General features: G+C 44.6%; 1 protein-coding gene and 1 long non-coding RNA gene across 4 annotated transcripts in view; one reads left to right on the top strand and one right to left on the bottom strand.

The window, feature by feature from the left end:
* LOC105239970 overlaps positions 1–5,334 on the bottom strand; it is a 40,217-nt gene extending 34,883 nt beyond the window's left edge. The window contains exons 1-2 of one of the 3 annotated variants that reach the window (XR_004620776.1): positions 5,074–5,334; positions 4,091–4,936 (exon numbers count right to left, since the gene is read on the bottom strand). This is a non-coding gene — a long non-coding RNA (uncharacterized LOC105239970). The other 2 variants (XR_858882.3, XR_004620777.1) reach the window with 2 other exon arrangements.
* The window catches only part of HMGA2 (high mobility group AT-hook 2), a 143,476-nt gene that overhangs the window by 52,426 nt on the left and 78,192 nt on the right, over positions 1–12,858 (top strand). The gene's annotated exons all lie outside the window — the stretch shown is intronic.

Raw genomic sequence — 12,858 nt, forward strand, 5'->3', positions numbered from 1 at the left:
TTTGCAACTCTGGTTTGTGGAGTGATTTATGGTAGCTGCAGCCTATGGGCCATACATCACCTTCCTGGTTGGCTTTGTTGACACCTTGTCACATTCTTGTGGGCTTGAGGAATTCATTGTTCTTGTTTGAACTGATAAGAACAAAAAAAAAAAAAGAAAGAAAGAAAGAAAGAAGGGGGGGGGGGAAGGTTTTCTCACTGAGACCTTGGGAAAGGCCCAGGGGGTGGAATGTTGACGTGGACCAGCGGGGCTCCACTTTCCCAAGCAACCAGTCAAGCGCATTCTTGTGGGGCCGGGAAGCCTCGCAGTGAGGTGTGTGGGGCGGGCCGCTTTGTTTGCCCCTTGGAAGTAGTTTTCTGCTTGTGAGGTGTTCCTTTTTGCTGAGACGGGACTGGGGAGAACAGCTTTGGGAGGAGTAAAGAAGGAAAGAGTTTTCCTTCGAGAAGTGGGAGATAGAGTGTCTGCAAGGAGGTTCCAGGGGAAGGTAAAATGAGCCTGGTCACTGGGGGAGTGTAAAGCACGCGGTGGCTTTTGATGTGAGCTGGTCTCTTCCAAGTCCGTCCTTTGTACAGCGCGCTTCTCGGGCACGGTGCCACGCTGCCCTCTCCCCTTTGATGTGTAGTGCCCCCTGCCTCGCTTAGCATTTTGGCAGCCTGCACAGAGAGCCCGGCATCCCAGCCCCGCACTTGAAGAGGGGGAAAAAAAAGAGTTTCCTCATGGGAGCTCATGGAGCCTCTAGTAAAAAGTTTGTGTGAGGGTTACAGAGGGCGTTACCTCCTGCTTCCACGAGGCAGGTGAACGCTCTGCTTGTCTTCCTTGGGTTCGGTTTAGAGCTCTTCAGAATAATCTCTCTGATATCTTTGCTTAAAAAAAAAATAATGAATTAAACTCCCTTTCATGCAAGAAGAGTAGCAGATCAGATCATACCTATCGCGTCATGGGTTTGTAAATGCCCATACTTCCTTTGTGAATATATGTGCTCTCTTTGAGAGCAGCTTAGTGCAAACATGCGCCGTTCCCTAGTATTCTCTGCCATCAGCTTTGGTGGACAGGGAGGAGGAGAACCCATTCACACCCCAGCCAAGGGCTGGGTGTCAGGGGAGTGTTTGCATTTTTGTGTCATATTGTTAACAAGTTCCCGTGTCCTGTCGTACATCACTTTACCTGGAAGTGCCATTCACACATCCCCACTATGAACCTCCTCTTACCGTGGAGCCGTTGAGAGCTGTTTGCAAGTTGCTCAAAGTGGCTCTGGGCAACCACGGTTCCTATAGAACGCGTCTGCATAGACTGCTTCTTGCATCTGATCTACCAACCAGTTCCTCTGCTGCCAACAAGGGATGCTCACAGGACTGCCAAGGTAGGTGGCCTGAGATTGGGATTCGAGAGTTGACATTGTGATAATGCTGAATGCAAGTGAAGGTGGCCTCACGCGTGGATACGATTACAATAACGGTGTGGTTGAAATGAGAAGCTAGTGTTGGAAAGCATATGCTTTTTCTTTGGTGTCATCTGTCTTGCTCCACAGTGCTGTTGTGACTTACATTTAAATGTCTAAAAATAGACGCAGTACCGTCCATCTCGACATCAAGCTTCCAGCACATAGCCAGCTTGTCAAATCTCCAAGCCCAGTTTCCCCAGTTTGTTTGCAACTCTGATGAGTCTGCCAGGTCTGCCTTGGCCATTTTCGTAGCTTGGAAGCTACTCTGGTTTCCAGAATTAAGTTTATTGACAGTGTTTCACTGCTCTCTGCTGGAGAAGCCCAAAGCTAAGCCAGGCTTTCTGGGCTCCAGCCAGTTGCAAGGAATGCAGGTGGCTCAGCGGATCGACTCCCGACCTTGGAACTTAAACTCTGTGTTGGCAGGACGCACTCATGCTTGCTGCGGACCGCAGGTGAAGAGCCACGTTGCGCACTCTAGAGACGGGTTTCTCAGAGAGGAGTATGGTTGGGATGAAAATGGAGCACTGGCCAAACTCCAATTTCTTACTTCAAATGTTGTCCTCTAGAAAGTTAACCGTGGGGGCGCAGAGCCTGTACTGTTCCCCCAAGTCAACTTCTGTCCTCCCACGTTTGACACATAGATAGAGACTGTATCCTGTCACATGCATCTGAGACCATGAGCCCCACCCCCAAGAGGGAGGAAAACAAAGCTCTTTCGACCAACTTTTATATATTTTTTCTAGATTACTCCTTTAGTAGGTGCGTGACTGGAAAAAAGGGCTCAAGAAAGAGTATTTTAACTACGTTAGCCAAGAGTGTAGTAGGACCTGTTTCCTAAAATTTTCTAGGCAGGAATAAATATTAATTTACACCATCTTTTGCCTGAGCACTAAACTGTACCTTAATTTAGACGCTGTACATCTCAAGTATAAAACAAAAGTACAAGCACAAAAACAGCAAACACCTTAGGTGAGTATTGTGTTTAATGTACACATAGAGTATGCGTGTACACCAGTGGACACACACACACAAGTGTGGTGATACACACATGGTTATCTGTTTGAAGGGATAGGAAAAGATCGGAGCATAATGCATCTTTCCAAAGAGTTTCATGTTCTTTTCAGTCTGGCATCTTCTAGCTTAAAAGCAACTCGACGAGTAGAAATGACAGAAAGCTAGCCTTACAACAGCATTAAAGTGCTATTCTATTCTGCAGCATTCCAAGTGAATTATTGCTATGCTGTCAAAGAAAACAAAAACATTTGGGAAGGGCTGTTTATTTTACAGTGGTTGACCAAAAGTATGCAAGTGGTTAGAAAAAAATGTAGACAGCTAGTGATGGGAGGGGCCCCTGGCACATTCTGAAATCCATTCACAAACCTTTGACACTAACTCCCGATCACTGGAGATAATGTTAGCGGCAGAAGCATTTTCCATGAGGAAAAGCCTAACACTTTCAAAATATTTCAGTTCAAAGTGAATAAATAAACCCTCATCCCCCGTCTTGTCTCACTGTCATCTCCTCACTCATAGAGCCTGATGACGTGGTATTTTTTCCAAGAAGAGCAAGAAAAACTTCCTAAAAATATTTCTTTCCGAGGTTGCGGCAGTGAGATGTTTTTGTGCTATGCGGCATGTGTTGTCCTTTGTGTTTAAGGATTAAACTAAAAAACTGTCATTGACAATGTTAATGGATAATATTTTACTTTACAACTGGATGGGAAATTAGAATTCCTTAACACAGTCCTTTCATATTAAGATAATAAAATACAGGCGTGCCTGGGTGGCTCAGTCGGTTAAGTGTCTGACTCTTGATTTCAGCTCAGGTCATGATCTCAGGGTCCTGAGATCAAGCCCTGGATTGGGCTCTGCGCTCAGGACAGAGTCTGCTTGTCTCCCCCCAACCCAGCTCCCCCCGCTTGCACGTGCTCCCTCTCTCTCTCTCAAATCAATAAATAAAATCTAAAAAAAGATAATAAAACACATACTCAGAGATAAGTGACTTGCTTACACTTGATAGCTAGGCAGCGTGGAGGGGGTAAGACTTAGAACTAGGTCATTGTGTTACAGTATGTTTTGCCTGAGAATCTGACTATATATAGTCAGAACCTCATTGATATCTCCTGGCAAATATTTATTTTAATGTTTAAGGCTTTCTTATTGGTGAAGAGATCCTTATTCCAGGGGTCTAGGTCTCTCGGGCTGTAGGTTCCTTTTACTTTTGAAAAAAATTATCTGATAAGTCTAAATCCATTTAACCTCCTGGTGGCTCTTCAGAGATAGTTTTAAGAAAGGAGAATGATCGTGACCAGCTCCAAGGTGAAAGACGCAAAGAGCTGCTTGATAGGTCTAGCATTAGTCTATCCCATAAAACCACTCAGTAACTATTGATGGAAAGGGTGCCTTTCGGGACGTGTAGCCGCTTTCCCTCCTGGGGATGCCAGCAAGCCTTGCTTTCTGGACGGCGTCTAAGTTGTAGGACGGCAGCACATTTTAAGTGGATTGTCGTGGTACAGAGAATGGACAGACGTCTGCCACCATTCACATGTATAGAAGCCCCGGGCATCTGGCTCTCCCAAAGCGGTGCCCCCGGAGCAGATAGAGTGAAAGAGAGACAGGGAAGCAGGACTCCCTGCTCTGGGTCCCTACCTCAGCCGCTCCTTCTTCTTGTCTGGGAGGGTGTCCAGAGGCTGACAGTGTTGTGTAGGGTTGGCCCCAGAGACAGTTGTCCTTGTGACAGCTCAGCTGTTGGTGTGTCCTCAGTGAAACAGCATCAGATTTTTTTTTCAGATATAGCATCTGCCTTCCCTCCGTGACATCCTTGGGCGAATCACGTGCTTGCTGGCCCGGATATGTAAATAAAAGTTGGCTAAAAAACACTTACAGGATTATGAAGCAATCTGGCTTAATAGTAGCAAAACAAAACAAAACAGAAAACCACTTCAACAAATCCTCCCGTGTGCTACTAAGTAGTGGAAAGATCCAGTTATGACTGGAACTGGCCTGGCCTGAGGATTGTCCTAGACCCAGGGAGAGCGAGAGAAGCACGGGGAGAGGAGGAGGACTGGGCTGAAGGATAGAGCTCCCTGGCTCACAGGACTCCCTGCAGACAGCGCCGCACACATTCCCTCCCCCCGCGGCTAATGAGAGCAGCATGCTGGGGAAGGAAGCCTGCCTGGGGGGGGGGGGGGGGGGGGGGGGTGCCTTCCACGCCTGTGTCGGGATGGCCGGCCCACGGCTGCTTACACATCCTTGACCCGCACACCTTCTCTCCTGTGCTCAGAGGTGGCCGGAGCCCTCGGTAGGTCCTGGAGGAGGTTGCGTGCTGCCGAACGCGGTGAGAGAATCCGAGTGTGGGTTCCCCTGTGGCTTTTGCAGTTGAATGTCTCCATCTCCTGTCCCTGGACGGTCAGTTGCTGGCATGGGACTGCGGAGCATTACCTCCAAAGCTGTCGGCTCCGACTGGAGGGAAATGAGCACGGAAACCCCTGGTGCCTGTACGTGCCAAAAGCAACCTTAGTCAATGAAAGAGCTCGGCAGACGGCGGGGTCCTGCGTGCCGACCTTTCTGCTGCTCGTAGGAGAATCATGCGCTGCTATTTCTGTGACTTCTGCCAGTTGGCCCCTGCCCACCTTTTCTGTTCATACTGAAGCGGCCAGGAACTGAGCAAAAGAGGAAGCTTCGGCTGTGCTCCGGGGCTGCCCTGCCAGGAGCGCGTCTGTAGTAGGTCCAGCAGCAAAAACACAGCAGGGCAGAGCCCGGGGAAGCCCGGCCAGAGCAGCTGAGCGTGGAAACAAAGAAGCCTGCCCGCAGCAGCGGCCGGCTGTGCAATGTCAGGCAGGGAGGGAACTTCAAGAGTGGCTGCATCCCCTCAAAGACGGGAAACTGAGGCCCGGAGGGGATGTGACCTATCTGGGCAGTGGCCAAGCCGGGTCTCCTGAGGGCCCGTCCACACTGCTGGTTGATTTTTAGCAGCTCTAATGCTAGTGATGTAACCCTGGACAAGGTACTTGACTGTCCTTAGCCTCAGCTAGCTCATCTGTAAAATGGGGATGGAAGGAATACCTCTGTCCATCTAAAGGTGGCTGGGAGAATTCAATGAGAGCATGTAAACAAAGCCCTTGGCACAAGCCACTTAGGAAGCCCTGGGTACCTGTCAGCTCGTCTTATTTGAAGGAGGACTCGAGGAGCAAAAGGGAGCAGGAAAGATTGGGAGTTGTTCATAAGCCCCTGATGTGCTGTCCAAGTGTTTTTAAAAACAGGGCTGCTTTCCGCAAGAAGGGGGGAGCACACTTGAGCTCAGATTAGGTTGATTATGTGATTTTGTTCAGTGCTGATGTTACTGCAATGTTTAATCAATGGCAGACTCTCCTCCCCCTTCCAGGAAGAGCAGGACTTGAATAATGAGGAAGCCGGTAATGTGAGCCATGGAATCTTTGCTGTTCAGACTTCCTGAATCTATGTTTATCCCCTTTGTGAAAGCGCATTTTGAGCCTTCCTGACTGAGAGTTTAAAATGGTCTACTTAGAGGTTCTGTTCTGATGGAAAACCCTGGCGAAAAGGCTGAGGGATTATTCTAGGGTAAAAGAAGAGGAGAGGTGGTGAGGTGGCCGATACTACTGTGTTTGGGGAAAACTCCAATGATACGGGATCCTCCCTCGATAGGCCCAGGTTCTATGCAAGGGATAAGGAAGCCGCTTATAATAACGCTTGTTCCAAAGGTGCGTTACATCCAGTTCTGACACTAACTGGTCACGAATGACCGGGTCAAGAGAATGCTACAGCAGCAGTGACCACTTTACTGGGTGTCAGCGATTGTGCGAAGTGCTCTATATTTGCTATCTCGCTTACTTTCCACAACAACCCCACATCACGTTTCCCCTTTTGCAATGAGCACAGTGAGTCTTACAAAGGTAAAACACCTCGCCAGGCCCCTCAGCTTGTAAGTGTTCCTACGCTCTTAGTCACTGTGCTATGCCCTGCTACCCTCTTAAGGGTAATACTGCCTTTCATCTCCTTGGCTTGGAGCTTGCTCCCCTGGAAATTACAGGCTGGACCACATTATTGCCGAGGCGACTTCTTTGAAAATTCTAAACGTTTCCAGAAAAAGGCACAGTTTACGATAAGCAGTCTTGTTTTCCTGATAAATTCTGCTCTGTGACAATCAAGTCACTAGTTGGTTTTCTCATATGCATGTATCATTTAAACTGGAGAAGTCAGGAAGGGGTTAAAAACTGGGCAAAATAATTTCGTGTGATGTTTCCATATGTATGCATCCCCAGTGGCCCTTGGGAAAGATTAACATGTTTACCAAATTATGGCTGCTCAGCTGATAAGGACTGATCAATATCAGTGCGCGTCTATATCTCCCTTTTGCTGTCAAGGACGAAATTTGCACTTTATTTTTCGTTGGCCTTTATTTCTAGGGAAGGTTGTGCATTTGGGCATGTGGTTTGTATCCTCGAAGTAAGAGATGTGACCTAAGTGCAGCGTTATTACTTTACTAATTGAAATTTCTCTTTCAAAATTTTTCATGTTCTCATGGAGTTACGCTTCCAATTCTCCATATTTATTCGTATCTTTCCATTTTTGTTAGTCTTGTCGTAATTAATATGTGCTAGCAATGAATACCTGCATGATTTTGGACAAGGTCTTCATCTCTCGGGGCCTTGGCTGCCTCAGCTGCAGAATGAGACTGGGAAGGGGGTCACTGTATTAATATACCGGGTTGTTGAGAGCATTAAATGAGTTCATCATATACAAGGCTGTGCCTGGCGCATAGTAAGTGCTTTGTAAGTGTTAACTCCTGTCATTCATCACTGATGATTTCCACACTGGAATGGTCTTACCATAGTGTCCAGTAAGATTTAAATGACGGTAAACCTTCCAACTGATTCTACTTTTAACTGGTAATCAGGAATAGGCAGTTTGTTTTTTTCATTTCTCTCTGGTATCTATGAATTACATTTGCATGAGAAGTCTTCCCTTTTTTTTAAAGAAATTTTTAAATTCTCTTACTTCATCCTGTCTTAGGCACTGTAATCAGTGGTGACTTGCTGTTTATTTTTTCTTTAGAATTTTATCTAGAGAAACTTTTGATTTTAAGGTGTGACATATTATGGATCAAATTACCCACCCTGAATTAATTTACTCTGAACTACAGAGTATTTTAGGTAGAATTTGTCCTCGCCTTTATTCTTGGTGTCCAAGTTTCAGAGAAACATGTTTCCAGCCCTAGTTATGATAAATAGTGGGTTTTTAAATGACATCACGAGATACATATTTCTAGATACAAAAGTTTGTTGTTATGTTCTTTTGGCCAGAAGAGACTCTTCTTCCTGGGAAATGTAGCCACAGAATGCTGGATTTGAGTTTTATTAATATCCTTGTAGATTGAAAACAAAATGTTTTCCCTCCCCGTTTTTGTTCTTTTCCACTTGGCAACCCCAGTGATTTGCCACATGAGCCAATGTGTGTCTCATTTGCTTATTTTCTCGTGCACTAGCAGCCCCGGTGATGTCATTTGGAATGTGTGCAATCCCTGGGAATAAATAACATGCTGGAAAAGAGTTTGCTTGTAGGCCGCAGGATCATTCATGCACCTTACAGCACACTCTAGGTATCTCAAACCTAAATTCCTTGGGGCGCCTGGGTGGCACAGCGGTTAAGCGTCTGCCTTCGGCTCAGGGCGTGATCCCGGCGTTATGGGATCGAGCCCCACGTCAGGCTCCTCTGCTGTGAGCCTGCTTCTTCCTCTCCCACTCCCCCTGCTTGTGTTCCCTTCTCTCGCTGGCTGTCTCTATCTCTGTCAAATAAAAAAATAAAAATCTTTAAAAAAAAAAAAAACAAAAAAACAAAACCTAAATTCCTTTTTAGAAATAATTTCAACGCAGGACACCTCACTGGTATTTTTTGGTTCAAATGATAATAATCACAACAATGATATGAAAAAATTTTTATAATTTGAGAGGCACAGTTTCAAAATCATTTATTTTATTTTATTTTATTTTTAAAGATTTTATTTATTTATTTGACAGAGAGAGAGACAGCCAGTGAGAGAGGGAACACAAGCAGGGGGAGTGGGAGAGGAAGAAGCAGGTTCCCAGAGGAGCAGAGAGCCCGATGTGGGGCTCGATCCCAGGACCCTGGGATCAGGCCCTGGGCCGAAGGCAGATGCTTAACAACTGAGCCACCCAGGCACCACTCAAAATCATTTTAAAATTTGATTTGAGGGGTTCATGGGTGGCTCAGTCGGCTGAGGGTCTGACTCCTGGTTTCCTTTCAGGTCATGATCTCAGGGTCTCGAGAGGGAGTCCCGCGTGGGGCTCCGCTCTCAGCGTGGGGTCCTCTTGTCCCTCCGGTCCCCCTCTGCCCCTCCCCCGCAGGCACACGTTCACTCTCTCTCAAGTAAATAAACAAAATCTTTAAAAACAATAGAAATAAATGAAAATAAAGTTTGATTTGATAATATCAAATACCTATGCCATGGAAATGTCCTCCCCTTTAAAAAAAAAAAAGTAAATTACTACGTAGAAAGATCAGTATTCTGACACTTGGCTTACGTATCTATCTTTCTTCCTCTATTGTCACCATGCTTTAAAAACGTTCATTGACTAAGTCAAGAGTGCACAGTTTCGAGAGGTTAGGCTGCTGAGTGGAATGTAAACTGGACCGTTCTCGAACTGCTTTCAAGCTGAGAGTTCACTGAGGTTAAAGATTCTCCAGCACCCACAGTCTTGTTTCCTGCTCCTGGTGAGGAACTTCTTTTGATCCGTCATTCCCGCAGGGGATTCCTGAGAGGGACCTCGATGAAAAGACAACACAGTGGTGTTTGGGGGAGGGAGGCAAAAATCCAGCCCTGGCGTACTGCTGAATTCAAGAGAAATTTCCAGACAGAGCTTCTCAGTTTCCCAGCCAAGAGCCTGCTGGCAGTGGTCATTCTTGCTGTCTGCCTTATCATGAACACACTCTTGCTATTTGAAGGCAGTCTATTGAATGTCTCGTTTCCTGTTTTATTCATTACCTTCCTCCAGCGCCCTTTAATAAGTAAGCAAGACTCTCTTGAACTCTAGGTTGGATTATGAAATTCTTGGGATTTTTAATGACTTTGAGCTCATTTAGAAAGTAATGTGGGTTCCTCGTGGCCCAGAATTGTAGAAGGCCAATTACCTCACTCTGTTTATTTGGCAATTTAAGTGATGCCTTTTCTATAAAGAGCTCATTACACAACTGGCCCCCGTACAGTGCATGTTATTTTAGTGGGGAATTTCAAAGACGGAAGTTTCCTGACTAGCTCTGAGGCCCATTCGATGAAAGCAATGAAAATCGTATCTTGGCTATTCTTTTTCAAGTTGGCATTCCAGTGAATCGTCATATGGAAGACTATCACGAAAAATATTTTATTCCTAGAGTCTGTGAAATTCTAAAAATCTTAGAGAACCATAGTCAGACCACAACTTTTATAATTAAAATAGTTAAACAGTAAACGTTCTTTGGATTTTGATCACAAGGTCCTTGACAGTAAGATCTACGATCAACATAGCCTGTTACAGATAAGCTTAAAAAATAACAAAATAACTTTTGGGTTTATTATTCCAATCATGCCTTCCTTGCCTTTGATCCCAAGGCATCATGTGCGTTGTAGATCACCCATTAGGTTTTAGAGTTTCCCCTTCGTCTGTCTCACTTACAAAGAGGCACACACACATCTTCACAAAGACTATGAGAAATAGCAGTTGGATTCTAGGTTATCAATGCCCTTTTCCATCGTGGAGTAGGGGCATAGGATGTAGTTTGCCAGTTAGGGAGGCCCAGATATTTTCTTAAAGAGAAAGCTTTGAATAGAACTTTGTTTACACCGCTGACTCACTGATTCATTCACCGATACGCACAGCGGGCCTCGGGTGTGCTAGGCAGTTTGATCAGATGATCTCGTGTAACTCTTATAACACAGATGACTCAGGAGCCCCGGGACCAGCGTCCCTTTTTAGAGATGTGCTCCTATTCAGCTCCTTTGGCCTCCGACCCTGTGCCCCTTCTACCAGCAGTGAGCTGCCCGCTCTGTGTGTACTAGTGAGAAGGACTACAGGCTTGATAGCTTGTCTTGTTATACTTTTGATTTTACCTTCACCCTACACCAATCTATCCCCAAATATCCAAACTATTAAACATCCTTTAAAAGAAATATTAATTGTGCCCATTTTAATCTCCCAGACTTTTTCCTTACTACTTTGTCACATAAACTCTAGTATCCAGCTACACATAGAAGACTTCTTTCATTTGGATTTGATAAGACTGATTGTTGTAAGTAATACAGTAACACCACCAATTTTTTTCTCATGTCCCAGGAAAGAAAAAAGGCTTTTTTTCTGTAATTCCAACAATATCCTCAGTGCACCGAGAGTTTCCAGTGTTATCTGGTATTTGTTCCTTCTCTTTCCCAACAGAATGATCTTAACACTGGATCAAGGGTGTTCAGAGCTGCACTGTAGATGTCCAGATGACCTGTTATAGAAAATACGTAATAAATACATATATAGTAAATAACTCTATGTACACATAGGTAAAAACAGGTGAATACTGTAGAGAGTTTCCATTCCAGGAATGCTGACTGAACACCCAGTACATGAGGCCAACAAGGTATAGGACAGAATATTCTAGTTTTGCAGAATGGTGAATGAATCCAGCGTGACTTTAAAGCGGTACGTAGTAATTGTTGACAAATCTTCGTTTTGAAGTGGTTTAAGTCGTAGGAAAGTACACATACCACGTTGGCTGCCAGGATTATCTCGTTTCTTTCTTACAGTATTCCAGTGCAGTAGTACTAGTATCATCCCTGTTTTACTGGTGAAGAAACCAAGGCACAGATGGGCGAGGGGATTTACTAGAGAATCCAGCAGCTAAGGAGTAAATGATAGAGCCGGGCAGGGCAGGTTGGCTTCAGAGAGGGTCGGCTTCATATTTGACTCCCTATTTCTTTCTACACCCTAACCCCACGTATATGGTGGATCATTCTGAAAAATTCTTCTGTCTTCTGCACGAATGACTATCCAGCCTGTGTTCCCACTAATTCTTACTCACTTTGTTTCCATAATTGCCACAAATATGGATCTGTACAACAACATCACCAACTCACAGAGTCTTTCATTTGCAAAGAATCTGATAAATTCCTCTGGGTTAATTTTACCAGCAAAAACACTAAGCAAGGTGAGAGTTGCCCAAATCTCAAAAATTATTACACCACAGAGTTAGTGGTTACTAAGTACAGGCCACTATTAAAGTACAGCTCTTAGAACACTGTATTATCTCACCGTATTCAACTCCAATAGGACAGAGACCATGTTTTATGTATCTTTGTATATGTCTAGCCATTAGCACAGTGTCTGAGCTGTAATAGCTGCACAAAGTATAATTGTTAAATGGATGATGGACTGAATATAGTACTAGTCCTTTCAAAATCCTACTTAGTCTTCCATTGATAGATTCTTGCGATTTGATCAATATAAAGAAAAGTGAGATCAGCACCTAGTATTATTCTCAGATATTTCTAGAATACTGCCTAAAATGTAAATCTTTCTTTCTTGCTTGCTTGCTTTCATTGTTTCTTTCTTTTATTTTTTATTGATTTATTTTTTTTGCAGCCATATTATACTACTGACTCAGTCAGGTACATGTACCATGAAAACCAACATCCCCCACTCCCTTTCAGGTGGACCAGAACTCCATGAAGGACTAACTCTTTCCTAGATTAGGCTGAGATTAAGAGGACCACTTTACTGTTTCTTCTGTACACTCTCGCATGTGACCTGACCCTTCCACTCCTTCCTTCATCTCCCTTTCTATATCTTCCCAGCCATTGGAACAAGTTGTCTTTTCAACGTGAAACACAGAAACTTAACCCATCCAACACTGCTTTTGATTCGAAACCTTAAAAGACTGGGATAAACAAGCATCGTAACTCCAGGGAGCTTCCTGGTTTCATGATCCATTTCTGCCTCACAGGGGCCAGACAATGCTAGGCTTATAGAAGACTCAGCCAGAAAACTGGCAAGTCGATTAATCTGTAGTTAACCACAGCAATAAATGAACACAAAGGAAATGCAGATGTAAGTAGGAGATAAACTTTGAGTGGTTCCATCAGCAGTGATTCATGGTGTTGAACTACAATAATATTTCCCACCATACACCCTCCCAGCTCCCTTTATGACCCTGGAGCAGCATTTGGGGATAACTGTTAGGTCTGGGGTGGGTTCTGTGGTCATGGCTGTGGAAGATGGCTCCGTGGATGTTAATCTGGCTGACAAGTATTTTAATAAACATGTATTGTTGACAGTGGCATTATGTACACTTAGGAGACAGTGGTAGTTAAGAGAGTGGCTTAAATATTAAAAAGATCAAGATGGCAGAAGAGCAGTTTG

The sequence above is a fragment of the Ailuropoda melanoleuca genome, chromosome 15, assembly GCF_002007445.2.
Source record: "Ailuropoda melanoleuca isolate Jingjing chromosome 15, ASM200744v2, whole genome shotgun sequence".
Taxonomy (NCBI): domain Eukaryota; kingdom Metazoa; phylum Chordata; class Mammalia; order Carnivora; family Ursidae; genus Ailuropoda; species Ailuropoda melanoleuca.